The sequence below is a fragment of the Notamacropus eugenii genome, chromosome 2, assembly GCF_028372415.1.
Source record: "Notamacropus eugenii isolate mMacEug1 chromosome 2, mMacEug1.pri_v2, whole genome shotgun sequence".
NCBI lineage: Eukaryota > Metazoa > Chordata > Mammalia > Diprotodontia > Macropodidae > Notamacropus > Notamacropus eugenii.
This window is the reverse complement of record NC_092873.1, coordinates 217,173,225-217,196,911: the sequence shown is the minus strand read 5'-3', so window position 1 is coordinate 217,196,911 and position 23,687 is coordinate 217,173,225. Positions and strand designations below refer to the sequence as shown.

The 23,687-nt window shown below is 33.9% G+C and overlaps 1 long non-coding RNA gene across 10 annotated transcripts in view; it reads right to left on the bottom strand.

Moving 5' to 3' along the window:
- Positions 1-23,687, bottom strand: part of LOC140526808 (uncharacterized) — a 340,835-nt gene that overhangs the window by 137,562 nt on the left and 179,586 nt on the right. For all 10 annotated transcript variants that reach the window (XR_011974536.1, XR_011974537.1, XR_011974541.1 and 7 more), the window contains one exon: positions 4,997-5,046. This is a non-coding gene — a long non-coding RNA (uncharacterized lncRNA). The remainder of the gene's footprint in view (positions 1-4,996; positions 5,047-23,687) is intronic.

The following is a 23,687-nucleotide window of genomic DNA, read 5'->3' as shown; positions in this document are numbered from 1 at the left end:
GATCAAGTGGGATTTATAACAGGAATTCAATGCTGCTTCAATATTAGGAAAACTGTCAGCATAATTGACCATATCAATAACCAAACCAACAGAAATCATAATTGTCTCAACAGATGCAGAAAAATCTTTTGGCAAAACATAGTACCCATTCTTATTTAAAACACTAGAGAGCATAGGAATAAATGGAGCTTTCCTTAAAAGGATAAGAGCATCTCTCTAAACCATTATCTGTAACAGGAATAAGCATTATCTGTAATGGGAATAAGATAGAAGACTTCCCAAAGATAAGGGGTGAAGCAAAGATACTCCTTCCCACCACTAGTATTCAATATTGTACAAGAAAAGTAAGCTATAGCAATAAAAGAAGAAAAAGAAACTGAGGAATTAGAATAGGCAATGAGAAAACAAAACTATCATTCTTTGAAGACGATATGATGGTAAATTGGAGAGTCCTAGAGAATCAAATAAAAAGCTAGTTTAAATAATTAACAACTTTAGCAAAGTTGCAGAATATAAAATAAGCCTATATGAAACATCAGTATTTCCATATATTACCAACAAAGTCCAGCAGGAAGAGATCGAAAGAAAAATTCTATTTAAATAACTGTAAACAATATAAAATACTTGAGAGTTTACCTACCAAGACAAACCCAGGAAACATATGAATGCACATTATAAAATACTTTTCACACAAATAAAATCAGATCTTAACTTTTGGAAAAATATTAATTGCTCACGGATAGGCATAATAAAAATGACAATTCCATCCAAATTAGTTTGCTTATTCATTGCTATACCAATCAAACTATCAAAAAGAGTTTATAGAGATAGAAAAAAAATCATAAAATTCATCTACAAGAACAAAAAAAGTTCATAGATTTCAAGGCAATCAGAGAAAAAAATGTGAAGGGAAGAGGCCTTGCCATATCAGATTTCAAACTGTGTTACAAAGCAACAATTATCAAAATAACCTGACACTGGCTAAGAAATAGAATGGCAAATCAGTGGAATAGGTTATATTACACAATACAGAGTAGTAAATGAACACAGTAATCTAATGTTTGACAAATCCAAAGATCCAAGCTTTTGCGATAACAACTCAATAGTTTACAAATTTTGGGGGGGAAGCTGGAAGGCAATTTGACAGAAACTAGGTATAGATCAAGATTTCACATCATGTACCAGGGTAAGGTTAAAATGGGAACATGATTTAGACATGAAGGGTGATATCACAAGCAAATTAGAAGAGCATGTAATAGTTTACCTGTCAGATCTATAAGTAAGGGAAGAATTTATGACCAAACAAGAGACATAGCATTCCAAGATGTAAAATGGGTATTTTGATTACATTAAATTAAAAAGATTTTACACAAACAAAACCAATGCAGCCAAGACTAGAGGGAAATCAGAAAACTGTGGGGGGGGATATTTAAAGCAAGTTTCTCTGATAAAGGCCACATTTCTCAAATATATAGAGAACTGAGTCAAATTTATAAGAATATAAATCATTCCCTGATTAATAAATGATGAAAGGGTATGAACAGGTAGATTCCAGATGAAGAAATCAAAGCTATCAACAGTCACATGAAAAAATTTTCTAAATAATCACTGATTAAAGAAATGCAAATTAAAACTCTGGAGTACAGTACCACTTCATACCTATCAGTTTGACAATATGACAAAAAAGGAAAATGACAAATGTTGGAAGGGATGTGGAAAAATGGGACACTCATTAATGCACTGTTGGTGGAGTGGTGTACTGATTCGACCATTCTGAAAGGAAATTTGGAACTATGGTCAAAGAGTTATAAAACTGCATACTCCTTTCACCCAGCAATGACATTTAGTCTGCATCCCAAAGAAATTTTTTTTAAAGGATCTATTGTACAAAAATATTGTGGTGACAAAGAATTGGAAATTGAGGGGGATGCCCATCAATGATTATGTTGGGATACTATTGTGCTATAAGAAATTACAAGGAGGATGCTTTCAGAAAAATCTGAAAATATTTACATGAACTAATGCAAAGTGAAGTTAGAAGAACCAGAAGATCGTATATAGTAATAATATTGTATGATGATCAACTGAATGACTTAGTTATTCTTAGCAATACAATACTCTAAGACAATTCCAAAGGACTTGTGATGAAAAATGTTATCCATCTCTAGAGAAAGAACTGATAAAGTCTGAATGAAGATCAAAGCATACTTTTTTAAAAAACTTTATTTTTTCTTGGGGCTTTTCTGTCTGTTTTCTTTTAAAATATGACTAATACGGAAATGTTTGGCACAACTATACACATATAATCTATGTCAAATTTTTACCTTCTCAATGAGGAGAAGAAGAGGAAGAAAGGGAGAGAATTTGAACTCACATTTTTTTAAATGAATGATTAAAAAAATTATTTTTACATGTGATTAGAAAAAATAAAAGATTTTTAAAAGAAATGTTAAAGATTATGTCTTCAGAGAAACATGAGAAGACTTATATGAACCAATGTAAAGCAAAGTAACTTGAAACAGAGAAATAATATACACAGTGACTTAAACAACATAAAAGGAAACAAATAATAAAACATAATAAAACTGAATTGCAATATAATTATAACAACTAAGCTTGGCCCTAGAAAAGAGATAGTATACAATTGTGGCATGTAAATGGGAAACATCAGTTTGGAGGAGAGCTCCACCTGTTTTTCAGTTGCTTCAGACATGTCTGATGCTTCATAACCCCATTTGGGGTTTTCTTGGCAAAAATATTGAAATGACTTGCTATTTCTGTCTCCAGAACATTTTACAAATGAGGAAACTGAGGCACACAGGGTTAAGTGAGCTTCTTAGGGTCAGGCAGTGACCCTTGTAAGTGTTTGAAGCCAGATTTGAACTCAGGAAGATGAGTCTTCCTGGCTCCAGGCCAGGCTCCTATCCACTGCACCACATAGCTGCCCATGAAAATATACAAAGTAGTATCAAACGCTTTTAGTTGTGCTATTTAGAGAGGCCAGAAATGTTTCTGTATTCTAAATCTACAGAAGAAACCCAAACATTTAGATAAATACTCAAACAGATGAGAGAATAATTGATTAAAGTACCAAAGATATAGAGATGGAGGGATCTTTAGGGTCATCCAGTTCAATTCCATTATTTCGTATCTTGAAAAAAGAAAGATCTAAATTGGCTAAGTGACTTGCTTAGAGTCTTACCTAAAAACGGAGCTTTGTTATTTAACAAATAAAAATAAAATGTCACCAAGTATGGTAATTGCTTGACTCACTCTATTTTAAAAAGCATAGGTTGTCTGTATAGAACTTTACATGGGACTGATTTCCACAAAGGACACTGGGATGCCTCATTAGAAAAGAAAGGAGTAAAGCAAATTTATCTAGTGCCTTGAGATTTTTGCTTTTAACAATATAGAGCACAGCTAAATAGCACTTGCCATCCATTATAAATAGAATCTGGTGCTTATCAATCTCTCTCACTGGGAAAGAATGTAAAATAGCCAAGGAATGAAACACCCAGGAAGGCTGCCTTAACTGTAATATTGATTTTAAAAAAAATTCCCCAAACTTTCCTCTAGACAGGGAGCCATACATTTTTGGCCAATGAGCTTCTCAACCTTGGGAGTGATGTAATGTTTTATGGACAAAAATAAAAGGAGGCAGTTACATCAGCAGTAAAAATGTGCTGAAGCAGTCCCTTCCTTCTCAAGTTGGCCTTTAAAGGCACTCTCATTATCTTGACCAAAACTGTACAATCATGCTGCATGCTCTAGGAATGAGAACTGTTCATGTAAGGGCTGGTCCAAAAGGACATCTAGAGAGCCAATAAAACAAAGCAACTAGTAAACACATTACAAAAGATGCTGAGTTAATGCCACATTGTCATTAAATGAGCTCAGTAACAAAGCCTCAGGAAACTGGATTGCTTTGTGTTTTCCCTTACAAGGAAGTGATGGGAGGCAGGGGAAAGCCAGACTAAAGAGTTTATGTTTTAGCTTATATGGAATAGGGAGTCACTGAAGGTATGCAAGCAGGGAGTAATATGATGATGTTGGTACAGAAAGTAAGCACGCATACAAACATGCATCCATACAAATATATATCTATACATATTTCAATACTGCAAACAAATTAAATTTTAAAAAAAATTAGTGTGCATGGGTATTCCTTCTGCTTGTTCAGATCACAAACTTTCTATATACAAATGAGAGACTTTTCATGATCAAAAACATGTGTCATCCACTGATGAACCTCATGATGTCTCTTCAGATAGTATAATAAACATAAAGTACTCCTGTGCTCTTTGAAATTACAAATAATGGTTGGTTTTATTTTTAAAATATTATTGCTTACAACTTTCTCCTATGTATTATCATTCTAAGATAATTAAAATGGATAAAAATAGAATAAAACAAAGTACATCACTGAGTCTATACTCAAAACTATTCCAGTATAGTTGGACCTCTCTTCCACTGTTCTAGTTTCAAGAATCCCAGGTCACTTTCATTTGAGGATGAGGAATTTTGCTAAGACTTTGGCAGAGGCATAGATATATATCTACATAAATAGAGAGTTGGAAACAAGCAATTATTATTAGAGTACTTATGGAGGATAAGGCACAGGACTTGGAGCAAAGAAGAACAGGGTTCAACCCCCATCTCCCTAGGCAAGTCACTTAACATTTATATATTTCAACTTCCTCATCTATGAAATTAAGTGGTTGGACGCAATGACCTCTAAAGTCCCTTCAAGTTCAAGAGTCCTTAAGCTTTTTTTGTGTGTGTCATAGATCCTTTTGACAATCTGATGAATTCTTTTCAGAATAATTTTAAATGCATAAACATAGAATTATATAGAAAACCAATTATATTAAAATATAAGTATAAAAAAAATCATGGGCCCCAGATTAAGAACCTCTGCTCTGAATCTATGATGCCAAAAGGGATATGGTGTCATAGGACCTGAATTTGAATACCAGATCAATCATTTACGTACCTGTGTGATCTGAGGCAACATACAACTTCTCAGGGCTTCAGTTTCCTCATCTGTAAAAGGGAAGGAGAGAAGCAAAGGATTGAAATAGCTATCCTCTAAGATTCTTTCTAACTATGAATCTACATCTACGGATTTGGACTCATAGGTCTTTGGTTCATGTGTTAGTTCTACTATTTATTGTGTGGGGTAAGTTATACAAACTTTCTGGCACTAATTTCCTGAAGTGTGTGTCCATGTGTGCATGTGCATATGTATGCATGTGTGTCTGTGTGTGAGTGTGTGTCTGTGTGTGAGAGAGAGAGAGAGAGAGAGAGAGAGAGAGAGAGAGAGAGAGAGAGAGAGAGAGAGAGAGAGAGAGGGGGCAAGTCGTTGGGCTATATCATCGGTTCTCCAAATATGTTCTGGGGGCCCTTGGGAGTCCCTGAAACTCTTTTGGGGAATCAACAAGATTAAAACCATTTTTATAATAATACTAAGATGTTTCATTTTCTAATACAGTAAATATCAATAGCTATAACACAAACAAAAGCTCTTTGAGGGGTCTTTATATATAGTGACAGCAATATTGTTTTAAGAAAACCTTTAAGCAAGTAAGTCATTTTGACTATTATACATACACAAATTAACTGCAAAGGACATATGAAGGAAGATGCTTTCTGCATCAGAGAAAGAGCTGATAAATAGAACTGTATGTATAGAATGATTTTACATATATATGTATATATGTGCGTATACACACATACATATTTGTATCTAATGGTAGTCATCTCTAGGACAAAGGGTAAGAAAAGAAAAGGAAAAAAGTAAAGAAAGTTAAATAATAACTTTGTCATCATTTAAAAGGAATGGCAAGTAATACATAATAGATTTGCAGTTTCATGGCAAACATCTTTTTTATATGCTATGTTACAGAAATGCTGGTTTTATTCCACAAATTTAAAAAAAAGAAGAAAATAATAAAGTGTGTAAAGGGGTCCTGAGACCAAAAGTTTTGGAAACTGTTGAACTAGATAATCATTGGGGTTCTTTCTTGCTCCAAATTCTATGATTTTATGTGTATCTTTATTTATTTATTTCTCATTTATTTATTTATTTATGTGTGTATGTATGTATGTATGTTTATTCATTCACTAATTTATTTATTTTATTCATTTATTTAGAGAAACACACAATTTAAGTATATTGCCCTTTTTTTCTTAAAACTCAAATAGGTCTGTGATCCAGTCAATTTGCTTGCTCCTTTCAACAATGCATATGGTGACACATCCTTGCCTACCCATCTTGTATGACTCGTGTCCATGCATTGCCATGAAGCCACCACACGGGATACATCCTGCTGGAGGTCTTCCTTACTTTCTCCTGTCATTGATGATGTTCCAGTGGAGCACTCTGACTCTTCTCTTATCACCTCCAGTCTTGCCATGTGACCAGTACATCTTCATTTTATATTGTACATTTCTTTGATGTTGTCTTTCACTCTGGATTTTCTTTGAAGTTCCTTGTTGGTACTACATTGCAACCTGATTATGCCCTTTATGTGCCTTTGCTGACTATTATATTCCTTGCCTGATCATTAACACTAGGAAAAATATATATTTAAATAGTATTATGATTATTTAAAATATGACTATTAAGGTTTGGGGAAGTTGTGTAACCTTCCAAAAGGAACCATGAAATTATGATTTCTGAACTTTAGAAAACCTCTTCTCAATGTTACCTCAAGGTAAAATACCATCAGATAGAACCTTGGATCCTTGGTTTGAGGTTATCTTGGGTTTGAACTTTTTGTATTTCCCTAATTCTTTTAGAATATAAAACTATCCATACTTTACAGTGATCTTCAATGAAATATTTTTAGTGTAGAGCAAATTCTTATTTTAGAAAATGATTCTTACTTGTCCTGTGGTTAGAGAGTCTGTTGCCATCATGGAAAGTAGACTCTAAGAACTCGAGGTTCTTCGAAAAGGAAAGAGATTTTGGTCACATTGGGAACATCTGGATGTACCACATGTGATGATATACAATGCACTGAGGAAATCTAAAACCCTGAGACTTGAGTTTAAACAGTTCAGTGAAAAGTTTTGAATTCTGGTTTGGTCTAATCTCATAGGACATATCATGGTCAAAACTGAACCAGAAAATTACATAGGACCATGACGTGCTTCTAATGTGCATGAAATATTGGACTTGGAATAAGAAATGACAACTAGTGATTGAAACAATTATCATAAGCTTTAAGTAGAATTTTGGGTACAGTATACTCACTAATAATCAAAATAGCTATTATTGAAAGGGTGAGGGTTATGAAAAAATTTAGGATGGGCCTACTATATATGTTTTTTTGTCCTTAGCTCAAATGCTGAGCAAGCAATCTGAAGCCCACTTAAGAGCATTGCAAGACTTAAATAACATTGACTTTTGGATGGAGAAGGGCAGGATCAGTATTTGTCTTTATTTTAAGTACTTAATATTTACATGTAAAAAATACATGGTGTCAACACAGGGTTATTTTAATACTGAATTTCCTAAGTTGCTTAAATATATCAAAGTCCTTGAATATATCTCCTTCTCCTTGATTTTGTGTGTGTGTGTTGTGTGTGTGTGTGTGCATGCGCAAAGGAGACTTGACAACAATTAAATTATTGTCTTACAAGCACTTAACTTGGATTCTGATATTAGATGCTAAGGGAAAATTCATTCAAACTGTGTGATTATCCAAAGTTGCATCCAAATCCTATCTCCTTTCTCTTCCCATTTCCTCATTGGTCAAATCGAAGGGTTGGACTTCTAAAAATTCTACATAGGGACCTTCTTTTTGTGCTCAAGATTTTAGTGGAGAATTTTTCATTTATGAGAATCATTTCAAATAATTCCTATCTTGGAAGTCTCTAGATACTCTTTTCCACCCAGTCACGAGGGGTCACTTTTGTCCTGACATATTAGATGCCAGTTTCTAAATTGTATCCATACAGGCACTGAAAGACTCAGATGGAAAGGAAAACAGAAGGGGGGGGGGGGGAGAGAGAGAGAGAGAGAGAGAGAGAGAGAGAGAGAGAGAGAAAGTCATCTAGATAGTATTCATGCTGTAAATGGAACTTAAAGAAAAGAAAGTTTCCTTGCTTTCTTAAATTCACTTACATTTCCAAAATCTCACACCAATCCAGTAAAAAGAACTGAAGAAATTATAAAGCAAAGGGCAATATTTTTGAGGCTCATGTCATGCTTACTTGAGAAGTCTACCTTCTTTTTTTCATCTGCCTATTTTTGGAATTAAGAAAATAGGAAAGGCGTATATAACCCAAGAAAATAATTGACAAAAAGAAAGAATTTATATGCAGGAGAATATTTGTAGCAGCACATTTTTAGTAGCAAAGAATTGCGGGGAGGAGGGGGGGAAGTAGATGCTCATAAACTGGGGAATGGACAAACAAATTTTAGCATGTGAATATAGTGGAATATTATTGTACTATATGAAATTATGAATAAGATTATTTTAAGGAAGGAAGACATATGAACTGATGCAAAATGAGGTAAGCAAAGCCAAGCAAATAATATATACAATGACTATAACCATGCAAATGAAAGAACAATCACTTTAAAAATGAATATTGCAAAATTACAAAAAACAATCTTGGCCCCAAGGAAGAGTTATGAGATTACAGTCCATCCATGCCTATGCATCCTGTATGAATCTTACCCATGCACTCCCATGAAGTCACCACAGAGCCACACTCAAACTGCTGAAGGTCTTCCTTACTTTCTCCTGACACTGGAGTGTACCACTGGAGCACTCTGGCTGTTCACCTGTCATCTCTCTGCTCCCCTCCCACTACTTTGCAAAGGTGGAGTTTCAGAGATATGGAGCATTGTTAATAATGTCACTTTTTTGATGTATTGATCAGTTTTGCTAACTTTTTTTCCTTCTCTTTATTTTTTTTTTCTTTTAAAAATCTGTTAGGGGATGGCTCTGGAGGGGTACTGGGGGAAAGACAGGTATTATAAAAAACAAAAGATCAGTTGAAGAATGGCTGAGCAAATTATGGTATTTGACTTCATGCAATACTATTGTGCTGTAAGAAAGGATGAAAAGAATAGTTTTGTAGAAACAAAGAAAAATCTCATGCAATGTAAAGGGAGTAGAGTGAGGAAAAGAGTTTATATAACAGCAAGAATCATGTAAAGACAAACAACTTTGAAAGATTATACTGAGCTTTGCAATGACCAGTCATGATGCTAGAAGACTCACGACAAAGGAAGGACTCAGGGTGCAGAATAAACATATTTTTGGATATAGCCAATATGGAAATTTATTTCACTTGACTATGCATATTTGTTATATGGATTTTCTTTGTTTTCTTTTTTTCCCCCAGTGGGTTGTGAGGGAGAGAAAACACATTTTAGCAACTGAAAAATGTTTTAATTAAAAAAGAGAAAAGATATTAATAAAAATCTATTTAAAAAAGAAAATAGCAAGTTTGATATTTTTTTTTTTTTTACAAAACAGAAAGTTTTGGTTTGTTTCTTTTTTTTTTTTTTTTACAAAACTTCAACTCAGTGGTACTTCTGGGATTACAATCCAAAAATTAATTTCCTCAATTAAATCTTTGTATAATGTGTAAATAGCAAGTACAATAACAACTAGACACATTGGCATGTAAGAGCGTATTAACAAATGAATGTCTACATAAGTGATGAAGTCTTTCTAAGTTTTATTATTTTAGTACCATGGGTATTCACTCATATTCATCTGTTTTGAATAATTGTCCTATCAAGTTAAAAGGAAAAAAATCAAAATATCAGTCCCCCCACCTAAATTTAATGAAGGCATTTAAAATAAATAGAACTACAGACAGGGAATCTTAGCCAGGATAAAGTGGGCACACATTTTTTTAAAAAAAGTCTTACATTAAAATTAGAGTTATTCCCAAAATGCATCCACACCCCTTACTTGGAGCTTTGATCTCAATTTCACTTAAAACCATGGTGAAGCTCTAATTTCTCCTTTTCTTCACATTTTCAACTTCTCAAAATCAATGTCAGCAAGTCTCATCATCTCATGCACCTGTGAAAAGTGCTGGCTCAGAGGAACCTGACAAAAATACAGGTTTTCTCTCTGTTGTCTGATTGATTCACTTTCTAGCTCTGAGGGAAAAATTGGGTAAAAACCTTGAACAGGGGGAAAACATTAATTTGTTGTGCTCCTTAATTCTCCACTTTGCCATAGTCTCAGCACTTTGTTGAGCTAAGTCAACCACAGATGATGATAACATGGCAAAGTCCTCCAAACTACAGTGTTCTTTCCATGCTGAGAATGGAAACTATGCAAGTATTTCCAAAAGAAGCATTGTCTATTACACACATGACAGAAGTACACTAAGAAGTCAAATGATGAGTTTTATTACAGAGAAGATTGTAAATTATTTTGGATAAGCAATCTTCACATCTGAGTTGTTTGGAAAAGCAAACTAACCATTGTTCACCCACTCCAGAGGCTCAAATAATAAGTATCTTCCATTAAGAGATTAAAGACAAAGAAGAATTTTCCATCTGTCAAACAATGGGTTTTGTTTTCTTTTTACAGTTTCCATATTATCATAGATTCTGTAGCAAATATGAAATATTTTGCAAACCCTTAACTTTTAGTTACTGTCCATTTGGTAAGCTAATACTAATATATGTACTGAACAATTGAACTAGCTAAGGGGACTCGTTGTTATTCTTACTATTTATGTTATGGTAGGAACTATAAGTAAAATAGAAGTTCAGAGAAGAGAGGGATAAGTGATAACTAAAAAGAGTCCTCAGTACTTCATGAAAGTTGTAGAACTTGAACTGACCTCTGTCACATGGATAGGAATTACGCAGAAGGCACCGTGGAGGAAAGATACTCCACGACTGGGTGAGGGGAGACTTATTTTTGTTTAGAAAGATAACAATTTAGTCAATAAAATGAAAGACAATGGTGCATAATAATTAGAGAGCTGTTCTTAAATCAAGGAAGAGCACGGTTCTGGACAAATAACAGTTTTAGGATTCCAAGCAAGTCAATTGACTTTACAATGCTCTGGACAATCTGTAAGACTATAAAATGCAAATAAGATACCGGTCTGCCTTGGTAGACAGAGCTTCCTTCCTGGGGGCTAGGGATGTCAATGAAATCACAGGTCTAATCATTATTCCTTATTTTTTAAATATTATAGAAGGTTCCATAAATGCCTATTATGTAATTTTAGTAAATAGATATTGCTAATAAATGCTGTGGGATATCTTTATCTATCAAGCACTTACTCTACATCTGTGGCCTTAGTTTGAAGGCCAGACAGACAGAGAGACAAAGAGGGTGAGAGATGGAGGGAAAGACAGAGATGGAGAAGGAAAAAAGGTACAATGATAGGTACAAAGACAGAATGATAGATCAACAGATCGATCAGATAATAAATACTAAGGAGTATATAACAATATTATTACTAATGAAAGTGATATTTCTCACTTATACATTATTTTCAGAAATCTAGGTCTTTTACATAATAATATAGGACTCATAATGTCTTTCAGAAGTGGGGAGTCAGGATACAAACACATGAATATTCTTCGATCAATAAGAGATTTCACTGTTGGGTTCCCCCCATGCTGCAAATCATAGTTCAATGAGCAAGCATTTATCGACTCTCTACTGTGTTCCAGGCACTGTATTCCATGCTAGGAATTCAAAGACACAGAAGCAGTAGTCTCTGCCTTCAAATATCTAACATTCTGTGGGAGAAAAATATTGTGGACACAGGTAAGAGCACAATAAAGTGCTCACTGTGCCAAACACAGGGGATATAAAATAAAAAGAAAGATTCCTTACCCTCAAGGAGTTTAGTTTCTGATGCAAGAATATAACATAAAATGGAGCTGAAAGATGAGAAAAGGCAATGATAAGGCCAGAGGCAGCTGAAACATGGCGGCCCATTCTGGAGAATGAATGTGGTGCCCAGAAGTGTGAATAATACTCCAAGGATTTTCTAAGTATGCAATATTGTCACCATCTTCATTTTGGAAATTATATCTCCTCCAAATGAAGCCTAAAGTCATATCGCCTTTTTTTTTTTTTTTTTTGCTACCATGTCACATTCTTTGCTTCTGCTGAGATTGCCGCACACTAAGATCAACAGCATAGTGTCTTGGATAGGGAAGGGAACTTGGAGGCAAGAGAGCTTGGGTTTAAATCCTGATTTAGTCACTTTCTCGCTGTATGACCCTACGTAAGTGACTTAACTTCCCTATGCCTTGGTTTTCTCATCTGTAAAATAAAACCTCTAGAGTCCCATCTAGGTCAAAGTTTATTATCTTATGAAAACCCCTAGACCTTTTTCGAACTGCTATCTTGTAACCTCAAACCTACACTGAACTCATGAAGTTGATTATTTTTTTACCTTAAGTAAGGCTAGGACCTTATATTTCTCTTTTTGAAATTTTATCTTTTATTTGCCCCCCTCTTTCTAAACTGGTGAGATCTTTCTCAACCCTTATCATCCAATATGTTAACTATCTCTCCTGGCTTTGTGGCATCTGCATCTTCTATTTACATGGTTGATTCCACGTTGCGGGACCCATTAGAATGATGGCAGGAGATCAAGGATTGCATTTTGTCTTCCTTTGTATCTTCAGCACAACACCTGGTACATAATAAGCACTTAAAAAGTACTTGTCAACAGAATGACATAAAGCATAATGTAAGATGCACTTAAACAAAATTATAGAGCATCATTTACTTAATCTTTCATTTTTCAGAGGATCCTTCAGTTTCTTTAGATGACTTAGGGATCATTACTAACAATAGCTTATAACTGAACTGCCATGAAAAAAAACCATTCTGGTTATTTGAATTCTAGGCTGTTGGGATTTCACGCAAGTGGGAAATTATTATGCAAAAGCATATTATGTTATTTTAATGTATAGCATAATAAATCCTCAGCTAATGTTATGTTTATTTCTTCTTATAGTTTCCTCTGCCACTCCATCCTGAAAAAAGCAAAGTGCAGAAATCTATCTAAATTTAGACAAGTCTAGAATGAGAAAAAAATTAGTGGCCACTCAGTAAGACCATAATATAATGCCAACATCTAGACCTTGCCATGTTCAAACAGCACAAAAATAGCCCATAAACAAACCACACGAATTATAATAACTTGTGCAGCTTTCTGACAGGTCTGATATAGGCCACTCAATGAGGTGTTTCAGATCATTTCTAATGAAAGAATATTCTAGACTTCTTTTCATTCATAGAAGAAATATGCTGGGCATGTGGTATCTCTTTTGGTACATCACTGCTCTTAGATAAATGGCCTCTAGTCATTCCAAGAGGCACAAATGGGTTTGTTTAATTACAGTAACGTTCATTCATAAATAACATCTTGGCAGTGGCTTAAGAGTAAAATATAATCCTTTTCCATGGAGACCAAATACACAACCAGATTCTAATTGAGTCCTATGTGTTGCATGGGCAGAAGGAAAAATGTTTTGGGGCTATCTATTTTTATTTTCAGTCTCCTTACTAGGTTCAAATCAAAAGCTGCTGAAAATCCAGGAGCCACATCATCCACAAAATAAAAATTTAATAAGGTTATAAATGTCTATACTGAAAGAATTTGGTTTTCTGGATCAGATCTTAAAATGTCAAAATGAATTCCTGGCTAAGGGTAGAAAAACAAAATTGGCCAGAGAATTGATGATCTGATTAAAAAGCTTTACAGTCAAAATTAAGAGGGAAGGAGAAAATGCCCCTAATAAAACTAAAACTCCTGTGGAGGGCAACAAGAATGATATTTTAATAAAATAATAATGAGGATGCCACCCCATAATTTCTAAATAAAATAACTAAGACTAGAGTCCTAAATGGAGCTTTAGCTAGCAAATGTCATGCTTCATTTGAAACAACATCGAGGGGAAATAGTACTAAACACAACCTTAAGTCAGTCATGGTTAGGAAAAGACAAACTCTCTTAACACTGACCCCATAAGGGAGATCCAAAGATTTAGATTCATTGGAGTAGATATTATGTTGTAATGTCTCTTGGTAAGAAAAATTCCAAGACATTAATCTTTTTCTGGGGAAATTTAGGGATACCACAAGGTTAGTGTTGCATAAATCACCAACTGGAGAGGAGGACAGGTTCAGCTATTCCCCTGGTGTAAATTTTTTTTAACTATCTTAATTTCAATGCCCTGTTTGTCATGATTTAGTTATGGTTCTGGTCATAAACAATGCTTCTGGCCTTTTACAGCTATACAATAATATAATATATAAAGGAAATAAGCAAAGTAAAGTTAAAATTTTAGTATGTATTTGTAAATAAGAACTTGTAAGTGGTATCAATATTAAATGTTGTTTCCTTCTGATAGTACTAGATAGATTTCCTTTAGGAAGTCATCCTTCAGCTGAGTTTTGAAGGAAGCTCAGAATTCTACAAGGCAGGGTTGAGAAAAGTATACGTTTCAAGAATGGGGGCCAGTCTATGCAAAAGCACAGGGATATGAGATGGGAGGTTATTTTCAAGAAGGCAAATTTGATTAAAATATAGAATACATAATGTAGAATAAGAAGCAACAAATTTTGGAAGGTAGGCTGGAGCCAGATTGTGAAAGGCCAGAAAGAGAAGTTTATTTTATCCTTGAGTCCAGAGAGAACCTCTGGGAATTGACATGGTCAGGCCATGTTTTAGGAATATCAGTTTCTCAAATGTGTGTGTGTGAAGAATGAATTAGAACGGAAAGACACTGGAGCAAGAATAGAAGTTCAGGCTCAAGGCCCAGGTCAATTATTTTCCAAAGTAACTAACATAATTTACATATTTGATCACTGAAATCCTCTTTGAAGAGTCTTTGAGAATCAAAAAAGAGTGGAAATGGGCAAAATATGTGCTGATTTTTAAAAGAAAAAAAACCTGAGAAAATGGTATTTGATGATAATATGGTTAAATGGTCTTGGAATACCATAGTGTCCAAATAATTTAAATTGAGGATTACCCAAAGGATCATGAAAAGGTACGTGGTAGATGTGATCACGTTACAAGATATTACAAAAAATTATGCAGAAGTTTTACAAAGTATGTCATCAGGGAAATACATTGTATGACAAAAAAAAAAGAGTCAGTCTTATAGGGGAAAATCAATGACCACTGCATGGAAGTCTTCCAGAAACTGGGAAGATCCTCCTCATGATCAATTTATGGAAAATATGGACAAGAATAGAATGGCATAGTCAGGTGTGGATGGATTTTGATCTGCATTGTTGGAGGGAGTATACATAAAGATAAAATGAAAGACCCAATAGAGGTTATTGAAGAATATCTGTCATATCACTAGATTGTAAATTCAATGAGGGGAGAAAATTTGTCTTATCTAAATTTGAATTACCTCCTAGCAATTACCATGAAGTTTTGAATAAAATAGGCCTTAACAAATTTTTAAGTAGATTTTTTTTTCAAGAAAGGGTGGAAAAATTGGTTTCTTCCACTAAAATATGGCACAATAGATGGGGATAAGGGGAAAAGTCAATGATTTATCAGGAAATGCACCCAACTACATCAAATACTAATATCAATCAATCACATCTCTCTAAATTAGACATATAACATAGAAATTAGCCATTAGACACCTAAAGGCTATCACCCAAACTACCCAAATGAATTTTTCAATATTTATACATATTATTATGTCAAGAATAAGTTTTATATTTCAATTATAAAATCAGTTGTAAACCTGAGGAAATGATTCTGCCTACCTAGATTAATACGTAAATTCCTCTGACTAATGCCAAAGGACAGTCACTATGTGATTTAAATAATCTAGATCTCCCTTTATAATTTGAATTAGAATCAGGGGACATCAGACCTGGAAGGAAACTTAGAAATAGAATACTATCTCATCTGTCTTTAAAAGAAATTACTTTCATGGCTTTAAATTTTCTATCAATTTCATTTCTGAATATATTGCTTACCCCTTCGTTACTCAGAGAGCCATAGCCTAAAACAAAAAATTTAAAAAGAGAAAAGGGGAAAAAAAACTTCAACAAAACTGACAAATCAGCTGTGTATATCATTATGTGAAATGTTCAACATCCATATTTCCCTCACTTCTGCAAAGAAGGGAGAGAAGTTTTTCTCATCTTTTCTACTGGCCTAATATATATTATATTGCCTTTATACATTATAATTATACTGCCTTAAACTTCATTTTAATACTATTGTTCTAGTCAAACACATTGCTGTACATGTTGTATATACTGGTTTTTTTGGTTCTGTTTACCTTACTTTGCATCAGTTCATATGTTTTCCCACGTTCCTCTATATTCTTCATCATCATCATTTTTTATGACTCAAGCATGTTCTATTATATTCATGGACCAAAATTTCCTTAGTCGTTTCAAAATTGATATACATTTGTTTTCATTCTTCACTACCAAAAAAAAATTAGTTGTAAACATATGTGGGAACTTTCCTACCAGCTTTGACTCCCTTTAAATATATTCCTAGAAGGAGGAACTCTGGGTCAGGGGACATGGACACTTCAGTCACCTCATTAACCTAATTCTAAGTTGCTTTCCAGAATGACTGAATGGATTTACAGCTCCATCAACAATGTATCTGTTTAAACTGTTTGTTGATATGCTTTGACAACTTGTCAACTGAACTTACAATCATTTCATTTTAAGGAAGGAAAAAAAAATGAATCACGGAGAGGCCTCTGAGATAAAAGGATATGCATTAATTTTCCAAGGGAGGGGTGGGAATAACCATAAGTATCTGAAATATACATTTCTCTAATACAGATGTGACAAATCTGTCTATTTAGCAGATTTTATCCTTCAGTGGGTTATACTTTCATGGTGGGACTTTTGCATGAGTACTATGGAAAATCAGATGTCTTCTCAGAAGGGGTTGATAGTCCCAGAGCAATTCTGGGAAGCAAATTTAAATTATTATCAACAAATCTTCAATAGATTAAGTTAGAAGCTGTTAGTTGATAGGGATGCCTAATTTGTTTTGTCACAGTATCATTAAATAGCTTAATGCCACAGGGAAGACACAGTAGGAGACAAAATATGTAGAAGAATGAGGAAAACATTTGGAGAATAATTCTGCCATCAAAGAGAAAGGAAATTGACTTTTCCTTGTTCCTCATGACAGTGTGGTTAGTTTCTTAGGCAATGTGGGGTTGTTGTGCTAAAGATACTGACCTGGAAGTTGAGATGAAGATTTTTGTCCAAGTTCTACCATTAAATAGTTTTATGACTATCAGTAAATACTAAGTCTTTCTGGGCTTTACTTTCCTCATTCATCAAATTGGAAGCTTAGAATAGATCACAGAATTTTGGAGTAGAGTAGAAAGGGAGCTAAGGGACGATTTAGTATAACCTGCACATCCCCCCAAAATCCCTTCTACAACACACCTAACAAGTGACCTTCCAGTCTTTGCTTGAAGACCATCAGTGAGGAAGAACCTACACCCCATTCTGCTTGTAGAGCACTCTAATTGTTTGGAAGTCTTTCCTGACATCACACCTTGAATTCTTTCTAAGCAAATAATTACTGTTATTGTTCAGTCGTTTCAGTTGTGTCCGATTCTTCATAATCTCATTTGCAGTTTTCTTGGCAAAGATGGTGATGTGGTTTGTCATTTCTTTCTCCAATTCATTTTAGAGATGAAGAATGAAGGCAGTTAAGTGACTTGCTTAGGGTCACACAGTTGGTAATGCTGGAAGCCAGATTTGATCTGAGGAAGATAAATCTTATTGATTCCAGGCTCAGCACTCTATCCACTGTGCCACCCAACTTCCCCCAAGCACATAATTACCTGCAAAAAATTCTATTCCAAAAAGACTATTTAAATTTAACAAATATATAATCATCATTATTAATAATATCATCATTATTATTACAGAACTTAGCTACCAATGTCATAGTTTTTCAACTGGAAAGGACTTGAGAGCTCATAAAACTCTCTCATTTTATGGATAAGGAAACTGAGTTTCAGAGAGGCTATGTGCCTTACTCCAAATCACTCAAATAAGTGAAAGTGCCTATCACTTCAACTTTGAACTGGGATTTGAAGTGAGGTCCTAGGATTGGAAATGTAGGATTCTTTCAAATACATCAGGAAGCCTTCCAAACAAAGGGTAACTTTAGATCATTTAGAGGAGTGGTTTTTTTTAGACTAATGGACCACAGGACTTGTGCTCTTTTTAGGCTTATCCAACAAGCTAAGAAAAGAAAGGGAGAAAATATTGTAAGTTAAGCTTCTTTGATGTTGAAACTTATGACCATCTGTTGGTCTGGTCAGCATCAATTACCAGAGATATACAAGTTGAAATGTGGAAAGCTAAATTTGTATAATACAAAGATAGCATGAACTTTTGCAAATCCTAAACAACTATGAGGTTCCCTTAGCAACAGGATCATGGGCTATTTGATAGCATTGGGTCATTCAGCTGCCATTCCTTTGCTGATGATTAGAGATTTGTTATAATTGCCCCTTGTGCCTACAACAAGAACATAAAACAATCTGAACTTTACATTATTTCCCCTAAGTTTATTGTTTGTATATTTTTCTTCTTTGACAGGACAAATTTATACCTCTTACGGTTTGAAGAATGCAGTGGGAGAACTTCCTTTGTACCTCTGAGTCTGGATTGGAACTCAGGCTTGTTTACTCTTGGGGAAAAGAAAACCTCCTTATCCCTCATAAGGAAAAAAGTATATTTTTAAGCTTTCTAATCCTTACTCATAAGGTTTCTGGTACATACCAAGCAACATTATGAATTTAGTGGGATAGAATAAGAAGCAGATGGGATGAATTTCCCTTAAAGTCCAGAGTCTGAAAATCAGAAGGAAAAGGTGCCTAACAAAATTCATTTTGAGTTCTGCCAAACCCAGGCCATTTGCAAAATAGTTTGAGGCAGTCTCTGAATCCAACTTCTTCCAAGCTAAGCTGAGGAAGACTGGTTTGAGGTTCTTAGGGTTTGAGATCAGGTGGCATTAGCAAATCTCTTGCCCATTGTAATTTGGAGCTTGCTTATTTAATGCAGATTTTGGAATTGCAGGTCTAGAGGGAATTTTTGAGGTTCTATCATTCTGCTTCTAGGAATTATTCCACTAACCTATTTTGGACATATGGTGAAAGGAAAATATATTATCTCTAAAGTTCCTTAGGAATGCTTTTTATATGTTAGTTATTTTACTTTTTTGTGTAGGAGGGGTGAATCAGATAAGAAATCTTAAGATTTTTCTCTAATACTCCTTCCCCCAGAAATGGAAATTTCTCAAACTCTTTATGTCCAGAAAAACCAACATCCAGTTCTATACAAAGATATTTAAACTTTCATTCAGTTTGAAATTAACTAAACATATTCCCACACCTATGGGAGCAATACACTCAAGTCCAAAAAGTGAGGAGGGGGACAGAACTAGGAGAATTACCATACAACAAGATCAGTGGTGTCCTTTTCCATGAAGCAAAATGTATGTGACCCATGATTTGCCAAGTCTTTCCTCTGGTTGCATCTATCCTAGAATCAAAGTCATGGGGCTGGACAGTACCTTCAGGGCTAAGAAATTCTTTCTCTTTACCTTCAGATATGGGTTTGAGTAGAAAATTTCAACCTTCTAGTATTCCAAAAACAAAGAAAAGAGAATATGTAGGAAGAGATCCTTAGAGAAAATACTAAAACAAAAAAAAATTAGTCCTGAATGAATGAAAATGGTTTCCAGGAGCCACATGAGAAAGTACGTACTATATCGCTCTGTATTCATGAGACCCAGAATTGATTCCAAGTTAGTTAAATGTTAAATTTTGGGTAGGCAGTCCTGGTGTAGTAGAAAAGAATCAAGGACCTCGATTTAAATCCTAGTTCTGTCCCTTCCTACCTGTGTGATCTTGAGCAAGTTACTTAATCTTTGCTACTTCAGTTTCCTTCTTTGTAAAATGAGGAGGTTGGACTAAATGACTTCAAAGACTTTATCCAGTTTTAAATCTATGAGGCCATAATCCTATGGATTCCTTCTTTTGGAAGAAAAATAGCACAGTCTTTATGCCTCCCACTCAAATGAAGTTGACATTTCTTTGGATAGTGGAGGAACATATCTTTAAGCATCTGTGAATCTTGTAGTGAGCATATACTTGAGTATTCCATGAGCAAGATGAAATTCAAAGGTGAATAATTCAAGGATCCATGAACACTAAGCCTTTTTTAGTAACTGCTTTGTACCTGAACTCAGTTTTAATGAGGTTAGAGAGAGAGATTTACTTAGTTTAAGAGGAAATAAGCAATATGTTTAAAAGTAAAATTCCATAACCATTTCAGAAATAGATGCTCATAAACTATTAATAATTGAATGCTAAATCAAATAAAACTCTACTCATTCATTCAACAAATAATGATAGCTCACATGTATATCGGGCTTTAAGATTTTAAAATTGTTTCTTTACCACCTTGTGAAGTAGGTAGCACACATACTGTTTTTCCCACTTTACAGATAGGGCAACTGAGGTGAAGAGAATTTAAGTGATTTGCCAAGAATTAAATAGGTACTAACTGTCAGTTATGAGTAGAAACATGGATCTCTCATGACTACTGTTTGTCTGTAGCATTTTTGCTCTGTTTGTTATGAAAGATCAAAGATAAATAAAATGTGATCCCTGCCTTTAATAAATATAAAGTCAAAGGAAAAATATGGATATTCAATAAAAAGAAAGCATTCAAAATATTCCTAGAAGGAAAACCAAACCTGAAGAAATTACTTGTTTCTCAAACACCCCAGACAATAGAAATACAAGAAAGGTAAATAAATACAGCAACCAAGGAAAACAACAAGAAAATAATAACAGAGACCATTACGAGATTTTTTTTTTTTTTGCTAAATATGCATAGGAAGATAATGTTGAAAGCAGAAGTCAAAGAGAAGTGATGATGGAGAAGTAAGTCTGAAACATCATGGAAAAAACTTCACAACACCCCACCTATGGTTGAATCCAGGTCGTTTTATATATGTGTGTCTCTGTGTGTGCCTGTGTAAATAAATTAAAGAATAGGGAAGCTGATAAAAGAGGGGAAAGAAAGAAGGTAAAGGGAACTATGTGATAAACCTTAATCAAGTCAAAGACTAATATCAACAGGGAAAATAGGAAAATGGGCAAGGAAGGAAAGGGAAGGATTAAAAAAAAAAGAAGGGAAAAAATGAGGAAATTTTGATTCAGTGATGGGAGGGTGAGATATTTTACAAAGGAAAGTGGAAACCTTAAAATGGGTATGATCTGCAGGAATTTGGTGCTTAGAGAGAACACTCATCTTGCCTCAGAAGAAGGGGAATTAGAGTTCATAAGGTCAATGGACATGAAGAAGATTGGATGATCATGGAATAACAGGGAAGAGATTTCCAGGTCAATGGGGGACAAATCATGAAAGAGAAGACAAAGGTCAGTAATGAATTGTATAATTGGAGAAACATAAAGATTCCTACTATGGGACAATATTATCTCTTATAGCCTTCAGAAACTAGCATTTCTAAGAATAATGGACACAAGAAAAAAGGGGATGGTTGGTAACATCTACAAGGCAATAAACAGTAACTGTTCAGAAAAGAGAACCCCAAATCAGTAACTCAACAATTTTAATTCATGAGAAGTATAGAAAAAGATGAATATAGAAATGTAGAGATTAAATAAGCATAAAGGTCATGAATCAAAGAATAAAAGTCTAGAATAGCAGAATGAAAAGATAATAAAAAGTATGAGAGAAATGCTTTTTTTAAAAAGGATACAAAAAGTTAGTTTCTTTTTAAAAAGTAATAAAAAAAGAAATTGAAAGGGAGCAGAGGAAAAGGGATTCTATTTGACTATTTAACTGAGGAGGGGACAAGAAGGCAAGAATTTATAACTAGATATAAGGGGAGGAAGACTAATAAGAAAAGCTCCAAAAGTAAAGAAAGGAGCAGTACACAAAAGGAGGGGCACAAAGATGAGGAATTTAGATGTGAGAAGAGGGTGACTTAAAACAGATTGAGCTAAAATAAATGAAGAGACGTTGTACTATGTTTACAAAGGAGGAGGGGGAAATCATAATTTGGGGAAAAGCAAATTAGAGACAAAGGGAAGAAAATAAAAGCCTAATTCTCATAACTTTAAATTAGAATGGATTAAATAATCCAATAAAATGGGAAAGAGTGATAGACTGGATAAGAAATATAAATTACATAATCTTCTACATACAAGAAACAGATTTAAAAACATACACAAAAAATGCGTAATAAAAAAAGAGAAAATCATGCTATCAGATAAATGAAAAACAAATATTCAAAATATAAAAAGGGATAAAGATATTAAATTATGCCAAAAGGAGCCATATACCACAAATCAACATTAAACATGTTTCAAATGCCCAGGCATTTAAATTAATGAAAGTAAGGTTATGTGAACTACAAGAAGACATAGACACAATAGTGACAGATTTCAATGTCACTCTCTCAGATTTAAATAGGTCAAACAGAAGGATAAACAAAGGAAAAAATGTAGAACTGAAAAAAATGGTGGAGAAGTGAGTTAAAAGACTTGTAGTATCTTCTAAATGAAACCACAAAAGAATATATGTGTGTTTATAGATAGATAGATGAGTATATGTGTGTTCATATATATTTACAAGTACACATATTTCTCAGAATGATATGGAACTTTCACAAACATTTACCACACACAGAAAAATCTTTAAAAATGTTTTTCTTTTTTTCTTTAAAACAGTAACAGTAAATATATCATTTACAGACCATAAGAAGATAAAAATTTTAATAACTTTAGGGAATACAAACAAAAGACAGACACATATGGAGACTTGAGGAAATTTTAAATAATTAGTGAATGAAAAGAATAATGATAATGTGAACAATGAAACAACATGTCAGACTTTTAGGGATACAACTAAAGTATAATAAAAAACAACTCAAATAGTAACAATACAACCAAAGTTAATTTACACTTTTAATGGCATAGCAGTCAAATTATAAGAGGAATACTTTATACAACTTGATGAAACAATAAGAAAACCAAAAGCTCTAGAGTAACACTCCCACACCTCAAACTATGGTATAAAATGTGGTCATCAAAACCATTTGGTAATGATTTTAAAATAGAGAGGTGAATCAAAGGAAGAGACTAGACAAAGAAGAATCAGAAATAATGAACTCAGTATTCCAGTGTTTGATGAAGGAGAAAACAATTATTTAGAAACAGTCTCCCTATTTGAAAAACTTCTGGGACAACTGGAAAGAAGTTGAGCAAAAAATGAGGCATAGACCAACATCTCATGCCATGTTCCAAAATACATTTTAAATGGACATGTGATGCAAATATTACAGTTTATTTTTAAAATCTATAAAAAAACTAGAAGGGAAGAAGGTAATATTCCTTTCATAGGAATGCATAGCAGATGTATTATTAATCAAACAAAACAAAGAGGCAATTATAAAAGACAAAATGTAACTTTAATTGCATGAAACTGAAAAGATTCTTCACAGGCAAAATTAATGCATCTAGAATAAGAAGAGAAGTAGACAACAGAAAAAAAAATTGAATCAAATTTCTCCAATGAGGGTTTGATATCCAAAATAAAAAATTAGTCTTAATTGTTTATTCATGTATATATGAATATATACACATA